The sequence below is a fragment of the Eulemur rufifrons genome, chromosome 23, assembly GCF_041146395.1.
Source record: "Eulemur rufifrons isolate Redbay chromosome 23, OSU_ERuf_1, whole genome shotgun sequence".
In the NCBI taxonomy this organism is placed as follows: Eukaryota; Metazoa; Chordata; class Mammalia; order Primates; family Lemuridae; genus Eulemur; species Eulemur rufifrons.
This window is the reverse complement of record NC_091005.1, coordinates 15981756-15998586: the sequence shown is the minus strand read 5'-3', so window position 1 is coordinate 15998586 and position 16831 is coordinate 15981756. Positions and strand designations below refer to the sequence as shown.

General features: G+C 47.0%; 1 protein-coding gene, 1 non-coding gene and 1 pseudogene across 3 annotated transcripts in view; all 3 read right to left on the bottom strand.

Moving 5' to 3' along the window:
- The window catches only part of ST3GAL2 (ST3 beta-galactoside alpha-2,3-sialyltransferase 2), a 46640-nt gene extending 43929 nt beyond the window's left edge, over nt 1–2711 (bottom strand). For both annotated transcript variants that reach the window (XM_069497775.1, XM_069497776.1), the window contains exon 1: nt 2609–2711. The gene's annotated coding sequence lies outside the window, so the exon portion shown is untranslated. The remainder of the gene's footprint in view (nt 1–2608) is intronic.
- A 6338-nt stretch (nt 2712–9049) lies between these two features.
- LOC138373812 (small ribosomal subunit protein eS27-like pseudogene) lies at nt 9050–9314 on the bottom strand (annotated as a pseudogene).
- Nucleotides 9315–9490: 176 nt separating this feature from the next.
- LOC138374093 (U6 spliceosomal RNA) lies at nt 9491–9595 on the bottom strand. The gene has a single exon (XR_011231363.1). It is a non-coding gene; the product is annotated as a U6 spliceosomal RNA (small nuclear RNA).
- Between the last annotated feature and the right edge of the window lie 7236 nt (nt 9596–16831).

The window sequence follows — 16831 nt, the reverse complement described above, 5'->3', positions numbered from 1 at the left end:
TTGCTTCACTATGTCTATGCAGCCACCCTCTTCCAAAGCCCTGGTTCCTAGACCTCCTGCTTGGTCATGGGGCCCTCCTTCAAAGAACCATGGGGCAGTGTCTGCTATGTGGTTACAGTGAGAATGGCAGCTCAGGCACCTCAAGTCACCCCATCATTAAGGTACTCAACCCTGGACAGTATCAGAATGAAAGAAAAGGCCAAACCAGTGCAACTGCCAGAACAGCCTGGGTGGGGAAGTAAAGTGGAAGAAAGTGACTCTTAAGAGTTTACATCTGCCTGGATTAATCTCCCAAGCAACTGTAACGGCACCAGATCAGTGGTTCTCAAAGTGTTATCCCCAAGGAGCTGGGTAGAGATGCGAATTACCCAGACTGACTGATCAGAAAACTCTGGGAGTGGGGCCCAGCAATCTGCTTTAATCAACTCTGCAGGGGATTCTGACACCGGTCAAGTATGAAGAACCCTGCCCTAAACATTTAACCGTAAGACCCTCTGCTTTCACTCAAACATATACTGAACATCTACTATGTGCCAGGACTGAGCTGGACAATGGCATTTCAGAAATGAGTACACACATGAAGATGATCCACAAAATCAAGTACACAAATACTGCCAAAACAAGGCAGGATGTGGTATAGAAGAATCTGTTCCCCACCCTCTCCCCAGACCCCACCCCTCAGACCTTCTCTTGCCATGAAAAGACAACACTAGTTCTGGGAAACCCAAACTGCCTCACGTGCCCTCACCGCCAATCCTGGTATTTCAGACCCCTCAATCCCAGGTGGTCTTCTCAAGAACAGTGATCCTCAGGGGCAACACTCCCCTGAGGCCCCATCCAGTGGTTCTTAGGGGCTTTGACAGGGCCTTATGTGGGATTTGGGCCTCAGCATGCCACAGCACATCACAACAATGCACTCCCACGCAGGGGCACTGCCACAGGCGCCTGGCAAGCTCACACGCGAGTGTGCAAACGCAGACATAGACACTTGCACAGACAGTTGGCCCCCTGGCCTCCCTTCCTCCATTCTCAAGTTACAAGGTTAAAACCATCCAATTCACAGCCAAGGGGGAGTCGGCGGAGGGGGTGCTGAAACAGGGAACCATCTGGTTCAGATCAAGATTGCTTATTCAGGACCCCACAGAACTCCTGAAGCCTCCCGTCCCTTCCTCCACCCTTCCCACTGGGAAACTGGGGATTGGGGTGGAAAGGGCTGACCCCAAAAAATAATCTGAAGGAAGATGACAAACAAAAAAACTGAATTATACAGGCAAGTCTGTGGCACCTCTCTGAGCCTCCACTCCCTAGTCCCCTCAAATCCTGAGCACCATGTCTAAACTTGAGATCACCACCTACAGACACTGTGCCTTCCTCCACGAAGAGCTCAGAGCACCTCCTTCCCTGAAAGGGCAACCCCCTCCAAAGTTAGCAGCAGAAGCAGGATAAGGCTTAGGGGTGTGGTCTCCCAGAGTTCTCTTATGCCACCATCTCCCTAAAGGTAGGCGATGGATGTCTTCCATCTCGGAGGGACTTCAGAGCCCACCAGGCATAATAACAGCAAGGGATGGCCAACCAGCTGCCAGACATCCTTCCCAAAGACAGGCCGGGAGTGTGAGTTACTGGCTTGGAATGACTTTCCCAGAGGCCTCAGAGTGCCCTGAACCCCTCTCAGTGGCTTTGGCTGAAAGAGGCTGCACCCCTCTTTCCACGAGCAACACCTGTCTCTCCCTTTTCCCCAGCACCACCATAGCCTCTGTTCTCTGGTCCTTTACACAGCTGTAAAGCAGGAGGCAAGATGAGAAATGGATGCAGCTGGCAAGAAATCGAAATCGAAAGGCTAACTTGAGGAAGCAAGGGTGGGTGACTCCTGTACAGGCAGAGAGGGCCAGGAGTGGGATATTCGAAGGAGGAGGGGAAGAAGTGGTAGAAAGCTAAAGGGGAGACTAAAGTGAGCTCAGCTCAAGCGGCAGCAGGGGTGGGAAGTTTGGTCCAGTCACAGGGGAATGACTGGGGACAAGAAGTGACTCTTCTGTTCCAAAGCACGGGAGGAACAGGAGGGACAACGGACGAGGCTCAGGCCAGCCACCACAGGACTCGCGCACTGGCCATTTCTGGCTCATGCCATGCCTCAGTTTCTCCAGAATGGGAAGGAGATCAAGCTGGGAGAACTGGGACACAGGGTGGCCAGGGAAAAGACCACAGGGGAAAGAGGTGAGAGGTGCTGATGTTTCAGCCAGCCTCTGGCAAGAGAGGGGCAGGGGACTCCAGGTAAAGCAGAGGCCGGGAGCGTCCAGGGGCTTGGGGGTACGAACTAGGCAGTGGACTGGAAGTCGGGACGGGGGCTGCCAGCAAGCAGTGGAACAGGAGCGCCAGGATGGCTGGGAGCGGCTGGATGTGCACAGCAGAAGGCGGGGATCCGGATCGAGGCCAACGCAAGCGGACCCCCGCCCACGCGGGAGAGTCCAGCGCCCGACCCGGGGGAAGTTGCTGGGCTGGACCGGGCCGGTCTGGGCCGCGGGGCCGAGCCAGCGCCCGCGCAGAGGAGGGTTGGGGCAGCCCCGGGCCCGGGGTGCTCCGCATCCCGCCCGCCCTCATCCCGCCCGCGCACCTCAGTCAGCGCCGGGCGCCGCGCGGGCCATGCTCGCCGCTCCTGCTCCTGCTGCCTCCGCCCGCGCAGAGAGCCGCCGCCGCCTGCGTCCGGACCCGTTAGCTCCGCGGCGCTCTTGTCCGCCCGCCGTGGGCTAGTCCCGCCCCAGCCTGGCCCAGCCCTCCCCGAGAGCCGCCGCCGCCGCCGCCGCCGCCGCCGCCTCAGCCCGGCCCCTCCCCCCACCCGGCCCGGCTGGAAGCGAAGGGTGGGGGGAAGGGGGCGGCTGCCCCCTCCCCATTCGCATGCTCCCCTCTTCTCCGCCCTCCGCCTCCTGCACGTGCGCGGGCATGCTGGGATATGAAGTCCGGCCGGCGCCGGGCCGCGACGGGCGCCCAGCACCCCGGACTACCTCTCCCAGGAGGCGGCGCGCGCCCGCGCTAGGGATCGTGGGCTTTGTAGTTCGGCCGGGGCTCGGGGGGCGGGGGGGGGTCTACCGCGCAAGGCGGCGGGGCGAAGGAGGGCGATAGGAAAGCTCCGTTTGCAAAAAGCACGGCTTTGGCCGGCCGAAGCGGACGGCGTGGAGTCTGCGGTGCTCTGGGCCCGGGTTGCATACCTGCATCTTCAGGGAGGTGCACACTGGCCGAGGATGCCTCTCAGACGCGGTCGTGGCGAGCAGCTGCCAAGCCGGGCTAGAGGGGACTGTTCACTCGCGCTCGCAAAGAGCCACGGCCTGGGGCCAGCTTGGCTTCACAGCCCGGCCCTGCGAGGCGGAGCTGTGGTGGGGCCGCTGCGCCCAGGCCCGAGGGGAGAGAGCTTCAGTCAGCGGCGTGGGCGTGGAGTTTGGCCTCCCTAGACTTCATGTTCCCCACCTGAGAAAAAGGGGCTGGGTGCCTGTGGGTTTCCTAGAGCCCTCACACACTGGGGCACCTCATTCCAGACTCACTTAGATGCCCGAAGCTTCCTACTGTTTAGGACAGAATGCATGCATTTTAAATATTTTCCGTATCTTCTCTTAGCTCATCCTTCCCCCAACTTCCAAACCTAGGTCAAAACCTTTATGAAAGCTCCAGGTGGACCACAGTTTCGCCCTCCTGCTTCTTCCCAGCCGGTGGTAGGTCAGTGGTTCTCCTGGAAAGCTTGTTCAAACACAGATTGCTGGCCCCCACCCGCAGCTTCTGGTTCTGTAGCTCCAGGTTGGCCCTAGAATTTGCATTTCTAACAAGTTTCCAGGTGTTGCTGATGCTGCTGGTCTAGGGAACCTCTTTGATAACAGCTGCTGTTGGTGTTTGTTGACTAGAATTCTGGTATTGTCTTTCAGGGATAGCCCTCCTATGGGATAACTGTAGCCTCTGCAGAGCCAAGGCATGGAAGGCAGAGCCCCAGTCCAATTTAGCACAGGAATGATCTTTTTATTAATAATGGTAATAAACAAGTCAGTGCACCCAGTAAAGGAAGATACTATATAATACATGGGGCCATCTGACTGGAAGGTGTTCCAGACCTTAGCGCTTGAAATTCCCCCTAAAACAGGGAAGGTTTTTCTATCGTGAAGGAGGCAGCAGAGGTGTTACTGGTGCTACTTGTGATATCAAACCCCTAGGACGAGGTCAGCTCAGTACAATCTGCTACCTCTGGGTGGGCTGTGACCTAAGACAGGCTGGGGGAGTGACAGATGGAGATGGAGATTCCTGGTTTGTCACTCTCAGATGAGAGTGGCTCTCATTCCTACCCAGGTTGACCCTTCTTACTACCTATTATGCTGCTGTTCTTGAAGCTACAAACTGTTGAAGAGGAAGCTTGGTGAGCACCACCCTCAGGCAGGAACCCAAACTCCCAGCTGTAAGGCGACAAAGACTGTCTCCTTAACCAAACTCTAGCCAGGCTCCGCTGAGCCCTCTTCTCAACAAAGCCTCAACCTTGGCCTATAAAAACTGCAGAGTCTCAACACAAATTATTTCATCCACCCTCCTCCCTCCACATTAAAAGACTTATTAGTACATACAAACATAGCTTCTAACAGCTCAAGGCCACGTCCCTAGAATGACCCTAGGTCCCCTTAAAGTGCCTGACTGAGAAAACTCAAGGCTGCCAAAATAATTTGTTGTTTGTTTTAGCTAATACCTGACCATAGGCCCCTGACTGTCTCATCTTTTTCCCTCTCTCTCTTTCTTTCTTTCTTTCTTTCTTAAGAGACAGGGTCTCCTTCTATCATCGAGGCAGGAGTGCAGTGGCACAATCATAGCTCACTGTAGCCTCAAACTCCTGGGCTCCAGGAGTAGCTGGGACTACAGGTGTGCACCACCATGCCAGGCTAATTTTTAAAAAGTTTTTAGAGACGGGGATCTCACAGGCTAGACTACCCTTTCTTACAGCATTTACTAAAAAGGGCTGACAATTGCGAATCTTTCCTCTGATCCTTTGAGATGTGTGTATATCTCCTACAACTTCACAAGTGTCTTTTTCAAGGACCTGAAAACCATTCCTTGCAAATGTCATCGCCCTGAAGGATAAGGCCTCTGTCTCCCAGTCTCGGTGGGAGGATAGAGTACACAGCCCCGTTGCAATTTTTCATGTCCCTGTCCCTGCTTGCCATCTGCCCTACTCCTTCAGTCTCCCTTTAAAACACCCAGTCACCTCTGTACAAATCGAAGTTGGGTTCAGTTCACGCAGGACCCTCTTCCCTATTGTAGTATATTGCTGATTAAAATTTGTTCTTACCAGCTTTAACTAGCATGTGGCTTTGTTTATCTTTGACAAAGTGGGTATCTACTCTGAGTCATAGGGGCCCAGACTCTAGCTCCTCCTCATCAAGGGTAAGAAGGCTGAATTAACTCTAGGTCCTTGGGCAAGTAGCCAAGTATTTACAACTACCAGAGGCACGGGACCTTGGCTGAGGTTGACTCAGGAATGCTTTTCTGTTTGCTTTAGAGTTGTGTCTCGTCACGGGCCATGGGGGACTCAGTAATCTGCATGCAGTCCCATGCTCTGCCCTTAAATCAGCTTCCAGGCCCTTCTTGCAAGGACTTTGTCTCTGCACCTAAGTCACATGCAATGGCAACATTCCCTGCCAGGTAGAAGTTAATTAATGAGCCTTTCTGAATTTACGTCCATCTCCCAAATCTCTTTTTAGATTATTCAGGAAGAATTAAAATGCTCTTTCCTGGGCGGGACAGAGAGACCCTTTCTATCCCTGAGCTCCAGCAAGAGTCCCCTGCCCCCCAACACCCTCACTACCTCCAAATTAGATGTCCAGTCGGGTTCACCCATTTCCCCCTGCCAGTTGTGCTTTCCGGTCCTCTCCAGCCATCTAAATTCTGCCTTACTGTCCACAGTCCATTTTGAGTTTTCTTTCTTCCAGAAAGTTCTCCCCAGATGCCTCAGCCCCGTGTGAACCTTGTATAGCACTCATATTTGTGTCATTCATTTAAAAGCCTAGCTTTGCTGGTGAACTGTCCCGTGCAAAAGAAGCACGTGGCTGATAGGAACATGGCTTTGGAGGCAGAGAGCTACTAAGCAGCAAAGCCTGGCTCCCTCCCTGCCTGGGCTTCTGTTTAGGGGACAGAAGCTCAAAATCAGACCAAACTGGCAGGTCCTACAAGCAGATGGTTTGTGTGATCCAGAGCAAGTTACACAGTTATTTCATCTGTAACATGGGAAGAAGAAGAATAATACACCTTGCACTTTAGAGTTATAAAGATTAAATGAAAGAAATACCATGATCTAGGATAGGAAGACTATCAAAAAGAAATCAGGTTAATCTATCAATGTAATATGATCCCAACACAAACACCAGCAGGTTTCTTTGTGTGAGGAAGGAGGGCTAGATAAATTGATTTAAAAATTCATTTGGAAAAATAAATAAGCAAGGGTAGCCAGGAAACTTTTGTTAAACTAAGATTAGTGAAGGTTGTTAGCCTTCTCAGATACTACGCACATTATAAAACTATAGTTAAAAGAATGTGATAGATTAATGGACTAGACCAGAAAGTCCAGAAATAAACTCAAATACTAATGGAAATTTGGCATATGGCAAAGATGCATTTCAAATAAGCGTGTGTGTGGTGGGGGGAGATTATGCTATAAATGGTGTAAGGAACCATCTGCTAAAAAAAATTAAGTTTACCCTGAATAAATTAATGGATCTAGGCAAAAATCACCAATGGCTACCAACATCATGAAAAATGAAGACACTGCCTTCGCTTGAAGAGATACAGATAACTGACTCCTGATGAAGGTATAATACATGATACTCTGATAGTGTTAAAAAAAAACCACCCTAAATCTGACAACTACCTAGGTGCAGAGAATGCAGATATCAGAAGAACATGTTAAGTGAAACCATGGGGATGCAGTCGTCAAAATTCAGTGAGAAACTATCCAGGACAAATGACCCAGTTTCTTTAATGAATACATTGCAATTTTTAAAAAAAGACATGGAGAGGAATCTGTAAACTAAAAAAGACATATCAGCTAATCGCAATATATGAACTTTGAAAAACTGTGAAAGTATACGAGAATAGGGGAAATTGAACACTGACTCTTGGCTATTAAGCAATTATTAATTTAGGTGTACTAATGGTGTTATGGTTAGTTTCTCTTTAAATATAAAGAGTCCTCATTTAGTGATATATACTGAAATAATATTTATGGAATGATAAAATGTCTGGGGTTTACTTCAAAATAATCCAGGGTTCAGGTATCAGTATAGATACAAGGTTGGTTAAATTGATAATTGTAGAAGCAGGAAGATGATAGTTACCCAGCGTTCATTATAACATGTTTTTCCACGTTTGGATGTGTTTGAAGTTTTCCGTAATAAAAAGATTTTTTTTCTTTGAAAAGTTTCAGTAAGGTCTCTACTTCATACCTAGCTGAAAAGCAAAAACGATAACAAAAACCAACTCATTAGGAAAATGGAAGAAATTTTTGCAATTTTTATCAGAGGCAAAGGGCTAATACAAAATGCTTCAGCAAATCTGCAAGGAAATGACCAAGAAACCAACAGGAAATATACAGTCATAAAGTATTCGTCCTCTTGTGACTGGCTTATTTGACTTAGCATAATGTTTTCAAGGTCCATCTATATTGCAGCATATGTCAGCATTTCCTTTCTTACCCAGCTGTGGGGTGGTACATGCCTGTACTCCCAGCTACTTGGGAAGTTGAGGTGGGAGGATCACTGGAGGCCAGGAGTTTGAGACCAGCCTAGGCAACATAGTGAGACCCCCCATCTCTAAAAATAAATACATAATTAAAAAAAGAATTTCTTGACCAGGTGTGGTGGCTCATGCCTGTAATCCTAGCACTCTGGGAGGCCGAGGCGGGCAGATCGTTTGAGCTCAGGAGTTCGAGACCAGCCTGAGCAAGAGCCAGACCCCATCTCTACTAAAAATAGAAAGAAATTAGCTGGACAACTAAAATATATAGAAAAAATTAGCTGGGCATGGTGGCGCATGCCTGTAGTCCCAGCTACTCGGGAGGCTGAGGCAGAAGGATCGCTTGAGCCCAGCCGTTTGAGGTTGCTGTGAGCTAGGCTGACGCCACAGCACTCTAGCCTGGGCAACAGAGTGAGACTCTGTCTCAAAAAAAAAAAAAAAAAAAAGAATTTCTTTCTTTCCTTTTTTTTTTTTTTTTTTTTTGTAGAATAGGGATCTCACTATGTTGCCCAGGCTATTCTCAAACTTCTGGGCTCAAGCAATCCTCCTGCCTCAGCCTGCCCAAATCCTGGGATTGCAGACACCCAACCCAGAATTTCCTTTCTTTAAGGGTGAATAATATTCTATTATATGTACATTCCACATTTTCTTTATCCATTCATCTGTCAAGTCAGTTATGAGTTTCTTCTACCTCTTGGCTATTTCGAATAATACTGCTATGAATGTGGCCATTCAAATATCTCTTAGAGTTCCCGCTTTCAATTCTTTTGGGTGTACACCTAGAAGTGTAATAGTGGAATTGCTCGATCATATGGTAATTCTTTTTTTTTTTCTTGACCCATAATCAAAACTTTATCAAAAAATGGACACCATTGAACCCTGGGTACCAAAGTTGTCAAAGACAAAAAACAAACAGGCTGGGTGTGGTGTCTCATGCCTGTAATCCTAGCACTTTAGGAGGCTGAGGGAGGAGGATCACTGGAGGCCAGGAGTTTGAGGTTGCAGTGAGCTATGATGACGCCACTGCACTCTAGCATGGGCAACAGAGAAAGACTCTATCTCAAAAAAAAAAAAAAAAAAAAAGGACAGAAAAAGAAACAAACAATAACAAAGAGATAATTGTTGTATACATTATAAAATCAAACATAATTACATTATCTTGGTAGATTAACTAGAATTATTGCATTTATGATAAGACATTCTGTGAGAGGACACAAATTTAGGAAGTTGTATGGATTTGTGTTGCTTTTTTTAAAATTTTTTATTTTATTTTATTATTTTATTTATTTTTTAAAGTGATTCAGTGCTAAGAGTCGTAACATTTGTGTTGTTTTCTTCTAAATGTACACCCTCTGTGAGTCTGGCCTTTCCTCCCACAGGTTGGTACAACAAGACTGAACAACCTACACAACGAACCACTGAGCAATGCTGAAAACTATGGTAATCTTGTGGCAGCCTGGACATTTTACACCCATAAAACAAGACTTTGGACTTTGACCTAGCCATTTCTATTTATGTTTTTTCTTTTCCTCTTCCAAGGATGAATGTAGTAAATCTCTAGTCAAAGGCATGTTGATCCTTTCACAAGGCCTGCCTGTCCAGACCTGGTAATGCTTTTTTTTGGAAACAGGGTCTTGCTCTGTCTCCCAGGCTGGAGTGCAGTGGTGTGATCATAGCTCACCGCAGCCTCTAACTCCTGGCCTCAAGCTATCCTCCTGCATCGGCCTCCCAAAGTGCTAGGATTTTTAAAAGTACGAAATGGTTCACAAATTTTTGTGTCTTCCTTGCGCAGGGGCCATGCTAATCTTCTCTGTATCATTCCAGTTTAATTACATTGCTGCTGAAACAAGCACCAGACCTGGTAATTCTATTTTTAATTTTTTCAGGAACCGCCGTACTGTTTTCCATAGCTGCTGCACCATTTTCCAATCCTACCAACAGTGCACAAGGGTTTCAGTTTCTCTACATCTTCACTAATGCTTGTTATTTTCTCAGAGCACCAATTTTTTTTTTTTTTTGAGACAGTCTTGCTGTGTCGCCTGGGCTAGAGTGCCATGGCATCAGCCTGGCTCCCAGCAACCTCAAACTCCTGGGCTCAAGCGATCCTCCTGCTTCAGCTTCCAAGTAGCTGGGACTACAGGGGCATGCCACCATGCCCGGCTAATTTTTTCTATTTTTTTTTAGTTGCCCAGCTAATTTTTTTTCTATTTTTTAGTAGAGACGAGGTCTTGCTCTTGCTCTTGTTGAGGCTGATCTCGAACGCCTGAGCTCAAGCGATTCTCCTACCTCAGCCTCCCAGAGTTCTAGGATTACAGGCATGAGCCACTGTGCCCAGCAGAGCATCACTGTTTTTTTTTTTTTTTTTTTTATTGAGTCAGAGTCTCGCTCTGTTGCCCGGGCTAGAGTGAGTGCCGTGGCATCAGCTTAGCTCACAGCAACCTCAAACTCCTGGGCTTAAGCAATCCTTCTGCCTCAGCCTCCCGAGTAGCTGGGACTACAGGCATGCGCCACCATGCCCGGCTAATTTTTTTTTTTTTTCTTTACATATTTCTAGTTGGCCAGATAATTTCTTTCTATTTTTAGTAGAGACGGGGTCTCGCTCTTGCTCAGGCTGGTCTCGAACTCCTCAGCTCCAGCGATCCGCCCGCCTCGGCCTCCCAGAGTGCTAGGATTACAGGCGTGAGCCACCGCGCCCGGCCAGAGCATCACTGTTAATATAAGAAATGCAAATGAAAATCACACTGAGATATCATTTCTCTCTTATCAGATTGGCAAAGATCAAAATGCTTGATAACTATCTTGGCAAGAGTGAGGGGAAGAGGCAGGCTGCTAGTGTAACTGGAAATCTGCATAACCTCTACAAAGAGCAACTTGGTAATATCTTCAAAATTACAAATGCACAAACCATTTGACCCAGCAATTTTTCTTCGAACAAAGTAGCCTATTTGCACATGTTCAAAGTTTCATATACAGATTGACACTTGTTGCACTACTGTAAGTGCAAGATTAAAAATGATCTAAATGTTGGCCCAAGCAGTGGCTCACACTTGTAATCCCAGCACTCTGGGAGGCCAAGGCTGGAGGGTCACTTGAGCCCAGGAGTTCCAGACCAGTCTGGACAACACAGTGAGACCCCATCTTTATGAAAAATTTAAAAATTAGCCAGGCATGGTGGTGAATACCTGTAGTACTACCTACTTGGGAGGCTGAAGTGGGAGGATCATTTGAGCCCAGGAGTTCAAGGTTGCAGTGAGCTGTGATCACGCCACTGCACTCCAGCCTGGGCAACAGAGCTAGACCCTGTTTAAAAAACAACCCCCAAAAACCAAAACTAAATGTTGATACAAATTAAAATGAAACGAATGAGGCTGGTGCAAAGGCAGTGAGTTATCTCTATTTAGTGTTCACAGTCAGTTACAGACTGACCGTTTTACTCTATACCCCCTTCTCACTACTGCACTTGACTAGTCTTTAAAAAAAAATGAAATGGATGGAATTGAGGAAGCTTTACTTGATGGCATCTTTTGTTATCATGATTTCGCTACATACTAAACTATTGGAAAGGCGGGAACTGGCTTTTGTAGGTCCAAACAGAACTTCAAGAAATATTGGTTAAATTAATGAAGTTATTTCTTAGCCTCTGGCAGAACTGAATTGACAGGGAGCTGAGGGATGTTAAGTGGGTCGTCCAAGGTCATCCACATAGAACGTGCACTTCCTATCCCTTATGTGCAAAGCACAGTGGTTGGCCCTGTGAAATATGCTGAAAATGAAGAACTGGAACCTACCTTCTGAGAGCTTGAGATCTAGTTAACCGCTCTGGCAGACATTAAAAATATCAACATATGTGAAAGTTAAAAATAGTTGATCTCCAAAAGTAAAAAGTACAACAGAGGATACTAGAGGCTGGGAAGGGTAGGAGGAAGGGAAGGATAGGGAGAGATTTGTTAAGGGATTAAAAATTACAGCTAGTTAGAAGGACTAAGTTATAGTGTTTCGTATCACTGTAAGATAACCATAGTTAGCATTATAATATTATATAGTTTCAAATAGCTAGGAGGATATTAAATGTTCCCAACACAAAGAAATGATAAATGTTTGAGATGATGGATTTACCAATTACTCTGATCTGATCACTATATACTATATGTACTGAAACATCATTATATACCCCATTCATATATACAATCATTGTATCAATTAGAAATTTTTTTAAATCAAGCCTTTTTATTGTCCTTTTACTTATGTGATAGAGACTGTTGTGGTACATAAACAGGCACAGATCAGAGAAGCAGTTTCTTTTTTTTTAGTTTCTTTCTTTTTTTTTTTGAGACAGAATCTCTGTTCTGTTGCTGGGACTCGAGGGCCTTAGCGTCAGCCTAGCTCACAGCAACCTCAAATTCTCAAACTCCTGGGCTCAAGCGATCCTCCTGCTGAGTAGCTGGGACTACAGGCACGTGCCACTGCACCCGGCTAATTTTTTCTATTTTTAGTAGAAACGGGGGTCTCACTCTTGCTCAGTCTGATCTTGAACTCCTGACCTCAAGTGTTCCTCCCGCCTTGGCCTTCCAGAGTGCTAAGATTACAGGCATGAGCCACCACGCTGGGCCAGTTTCTTAAAGGCCATACAAAAAGCAGAAGAAAGGTGCTGACCAAAACAGAAGTCATTCGTCCATGTGTGCCCTATCCTAGTGTCCTGGGCGATTCATTTCAAGAGACCCACTTCCCACCAACCTTCCATACGCTGATCGGCCTTCTCCAAAGTGTGTTACGTTATGGGCCCTGTGCCCTGCTCCTTTAGAAAAGGGCTCCTAACCTCAGGTGCTTATGAAATGCCTTCTAGATTAGCCTGATGGTTCCGCATGCATATTGGTATATTTTTCCTTAGCTCCTGAGAGCTGTGACACCCCATTAGCAACAAGCACACGTAGCACCCAGATCTTGTTTTTTTCTTTCTTAGGTTGAGGTGAAATTCACATAACATAAAACAAGCCATTTTAAAGTATACAACTTAGTGAAGTTAGTATATTCACAATGTTTTGCAATAAATACCTCTATCTAGTTGCAAAACATTTTTATTACCCCCAAAGAAAACCTTGTACCCATTAAGCAGTCACTCCCTATTCTCCCCTACCCCCAGCCCTGGGCAACCACAAATTTGCTTTCTGTCTTTATGGATTTACCTAGATACTATTCTAGATATTTCATATAAATGGAATCAGACCACATGTGGTCATTTGCATCTGAGTTCTTTCACTTCATTCTTTTCTATGGCTGAACAACCTTCCATTTATATACCACATTTTGTTTATCTATTATATTGGATTTTCAAAACCATGAGAAGAAAATAAACATGTCTACCTTTGTTTAATGGATCTATACTGCCTCCACAGCCACACTTATTTACATCCCACAGAATCACCCTTTGGAAAATGCTGCACAAGATATTTGGCTTTGGCTTTGGGGGAAGGAGCCACTTCATGATAAAATATACTTAATAGCTCTCCAGAAAGCGTTTGCTGTTTGGTCAGTCTATCAAGTCTGTGTTTTGATTAGTTTTGGTTTTATTTAAACATAAGTAAAATCTGTACATGAGCTGTCTATTCGTTTTCTTTGCTGGGCAGCCTGGCATGATTGGTGGCTCTGGGGGCCACCCGGGCTGTTCTTTTTGCAATGGCTTTGTGTTCTTGGAGGAAACATTGATGAGTAGTCTCAGCACAGGCAGATTTGTCCCACGTCAGCTCCCTGACACTGTGGACCAGGAACGTCTGGAAGCCACTGAGCAGTATGTGCTTTGTTTTCTTGCCGCTCCAATAACCGAGTGTTGTTGGGCATCAAGATCTGACCCCTGAATCTTCTCCACACCCTGTTGTCAACACCTCTGCGTTTCTGCCAGTTACCCTTCATTTTGACATATCGGTCTGACTGATGCCAGGTGAACTTCTTGTCCTCTTTTTTTAGAATCTTGGGCTTTGAGAGGGGTCTGAGGGCGGCCACGATGGCTGCCACCTCCGTAGGCAGTGCCGAGGAAACCCCAGCAGGCTGTACAACATTGTGTGCCCATGCCGTGTTGTACACTTAAAAATCTGTTAAGAAGTTAGAGCTGTGTTAAGTGTTCTTACCATAATAAAAACACACACACACACACACACACAAACCCAAAACCATACCAGTTGTTTCATTTTCTCTTTGGAAGACCCAGAAGGACAGTTTAATATCCTCTCTCCATTTTCTTCCCTCGGTTTTCATTTCTTCAGTCCCCCCTACCCGCCTTTAGGAAATGTCCCACCCCGGGACATCCCTTTACAGTGATGGTGTACCTGTTCCCAGTGTCTTGAGTGTTGGCTGCTAATGGCTCATAGCTTCACCCTTCTCCAGAGAATTGTCCTCAGCCCTTGTGAGCTTTTTTGCCCAGAGGTGCCTGGAAGTTATGTTCCTCCCTCCCCCACCTCCTAGCAGCCCACAGCTCAGGAATGACTGATACAGGGTACAAAGTCCAGCTCCCTTGCTTCTGAGAGAGATAAACTTTGCGATGATGTATTTTATGCTCTAGAGTTCCCTGCAGGATCAGACTGAGGCTGGACTTAGGTGAGCTCACATCTTTGCTCGGCTTCTTTCCCTGCCCTATCCTGCTTTCCTCACTGCCCCGGAAATCACTTGCACAAGGATCCCTGTCTCAGGCTCTGCATCTAGCGAACCCAACCTAAGATATCCCTGTGGGCAGTCCTGGCTCCCAGAGGGATTTCCTGCTACCAAGAGCAGCTACACATCTCACCTCTTCCAAGAAGCACCCCCAGACCTTGACCCCCACACTCTGGCACTATGTTTGTTTAACAATAAGGAAGTTGAATGCCTACTCTGTGCCAGGCTCTGCAATAAACCTTTTATGCACATTATCTCATCGAATCCTGCCAACATCCTGTTAGGTAAATACTATTGTTATCTCACAGAAGGAGTGGAGGCTCAAAGAGGTTGAGTGGCTTGTTCACACAGTAAGAAAGTGGAGCTGGGAGGATTTGTTTGCTTTCAAACTCCTGGATTTAATGCCTAGACTCTACCTTATAACCTCAGAATTTTTTTTTTTTTTAAATGGCTTTGTACACCCCAGGCAATCGGACCAAGTTCAGAGTAGAAAGCTACATTTTTGTGTCTGCTACTGATAGACTGCACTGAGAGCTTCATTTTATTAAAAACCTTCCTTGAGTCTCTTTGCTTCTCAGTTGGAATGATTAGGGTGGCCTTAGAGCCACCCCTTTCCCTTCCCCCAAACCCTGCTGCCCTAGGAGGTGGGGTGGAGCCCTTTGCCTCTGAGCTCCTCGAGGGCACATTCTGTGTTCCTGAGCCGGGGCCAAAGCTGCAGTTGCACGCATGGCTGCCACCCACTTCACCGCAGAGCCTGGGACCTGCACTGCTGAGAACAGCAGCAGTGGGAGGCAGCTCATCACTTCCCTGGAGGCCTCCTGGGTGCACAGGGGAAAGAGCAGGCACTGAAGTGGGGGAAGGCGATGTGACCTGGGCCAAGTGTAGGGGGGGTGACTCCACTGGGAAAAGACTGAGGGAAGGAGAGAGATTGTTGGTAGGTGGCACGTTGATGTGAGGTGAGCAGGAGACTGCTCTTCACACATTCATTCATTTACTCAACAAATTGTTTTTAACCACTGATAATGTCCTCTGCACTGTTCTAGGGCCCGAGAATACAACATCCTGCTTTAATGGAGCAGGATGGGAATGACAACAACAATAATCATAATAATGGTTAATGTTTTTTCACTTGGCAGTGAGTTTGTAAAGGTTAATATTTTTTGAGCACTTCCTATGGGGTCAAGCATTTATCTTATCCTCACAACAATCTCAGGTATTTGATACTATTATTAACCCATTTTACAGATGGTTACACAGAGTTAGAGCAGGGTCCCCCATCTCCATTGAGACGGAGGGTAGGGTCTCGCAGGCTCCCTATTAACAGCAGTAGAATTGGAAACTAGATTCTTAGTAAGAAAAATTCAGACAATACAGATTAAGCTCAACTTCTCCTTGTCCATCCCATCCTTGGCAGTCTTGCCCCAGGATGCTCTCCTCTCTGTTCCTGTGCATAACACATACTATATGTCCATACATATTATTTTTGACATGAGTGGCTTCCCTTACATACTTTGTTAGGTAGATAGTGAGGATCTCTGGCTCTTCTTGGGACAAGGGTTCCCTGCTTTGGTGCTGTCTCGAGCAATTGCTACACCTGGGAAGCAGGACAAGGGCGGGCACTCCATTTTGGTGTGGCCCCAACCTTAATCCTATCCTGAGCAACTGCTATAGCTGGGGAAGGAAGGAATGCTTTATCAAATTCGGTACAGTGGTGAGCATAGCTGCCTTCCGATCTGGGAATTCCCCAGCCCAGGCAAGATAGGATTTAGTAAGTGCTCTAGAGTAACCTAAGGGTAATTATTATGCCATTAGCTTGAATCTGCATTGTGGTTCAGCGCCCTCCCCCCCCACCGTCCCCCAGATGGGCTTTCTTAGAGGGAGCTCCTATATATACCTGAAGATGGAATTTTTTTTTTTTTTTTGACAGAGTCTTGCTTTGTTGCCTGGGCTAAAGTGCTGTGGCGTCAGAAAACTCACAGCAACCTCAAACTCCTGGGCTCAAGTGACCTCCTACCTCAGTCTCCTGAGTAGCTGGGACCACAGGCACAGGCCACCACACCTGGCTAATTTTTTCTATCTTTTAAGTAGAGATGGGGGGGGGGTCTCACTCTTGCTCAGGCTGGTCTCCAACTTCTGAACTCAAGCAATCCTTCCGCTTTGGCCTTCCAGAGTGCTAGGATTACAGGCGGGAGCCATCGCGTGGATGGAATTTTGAGGACACCTGTTGATCATCTTGTAATATTCCACAGTGCCCAAGAGCCCGTCCCCGAGCTGGGCCAATAAAAGGAAACAATCAGAGAGTGAGTCGGTGCGTTGAGTGGGTCTGTGTCTATCCACTCACGGAGACAGACCATACGATAAAGAGCTGCTGGTGTGAAATTGCTTCCTGCCTGGGGTCACTCCGTCCTATTGGCCCTGCTGGTGATTTTTCCAAGCAAGGAGTCAG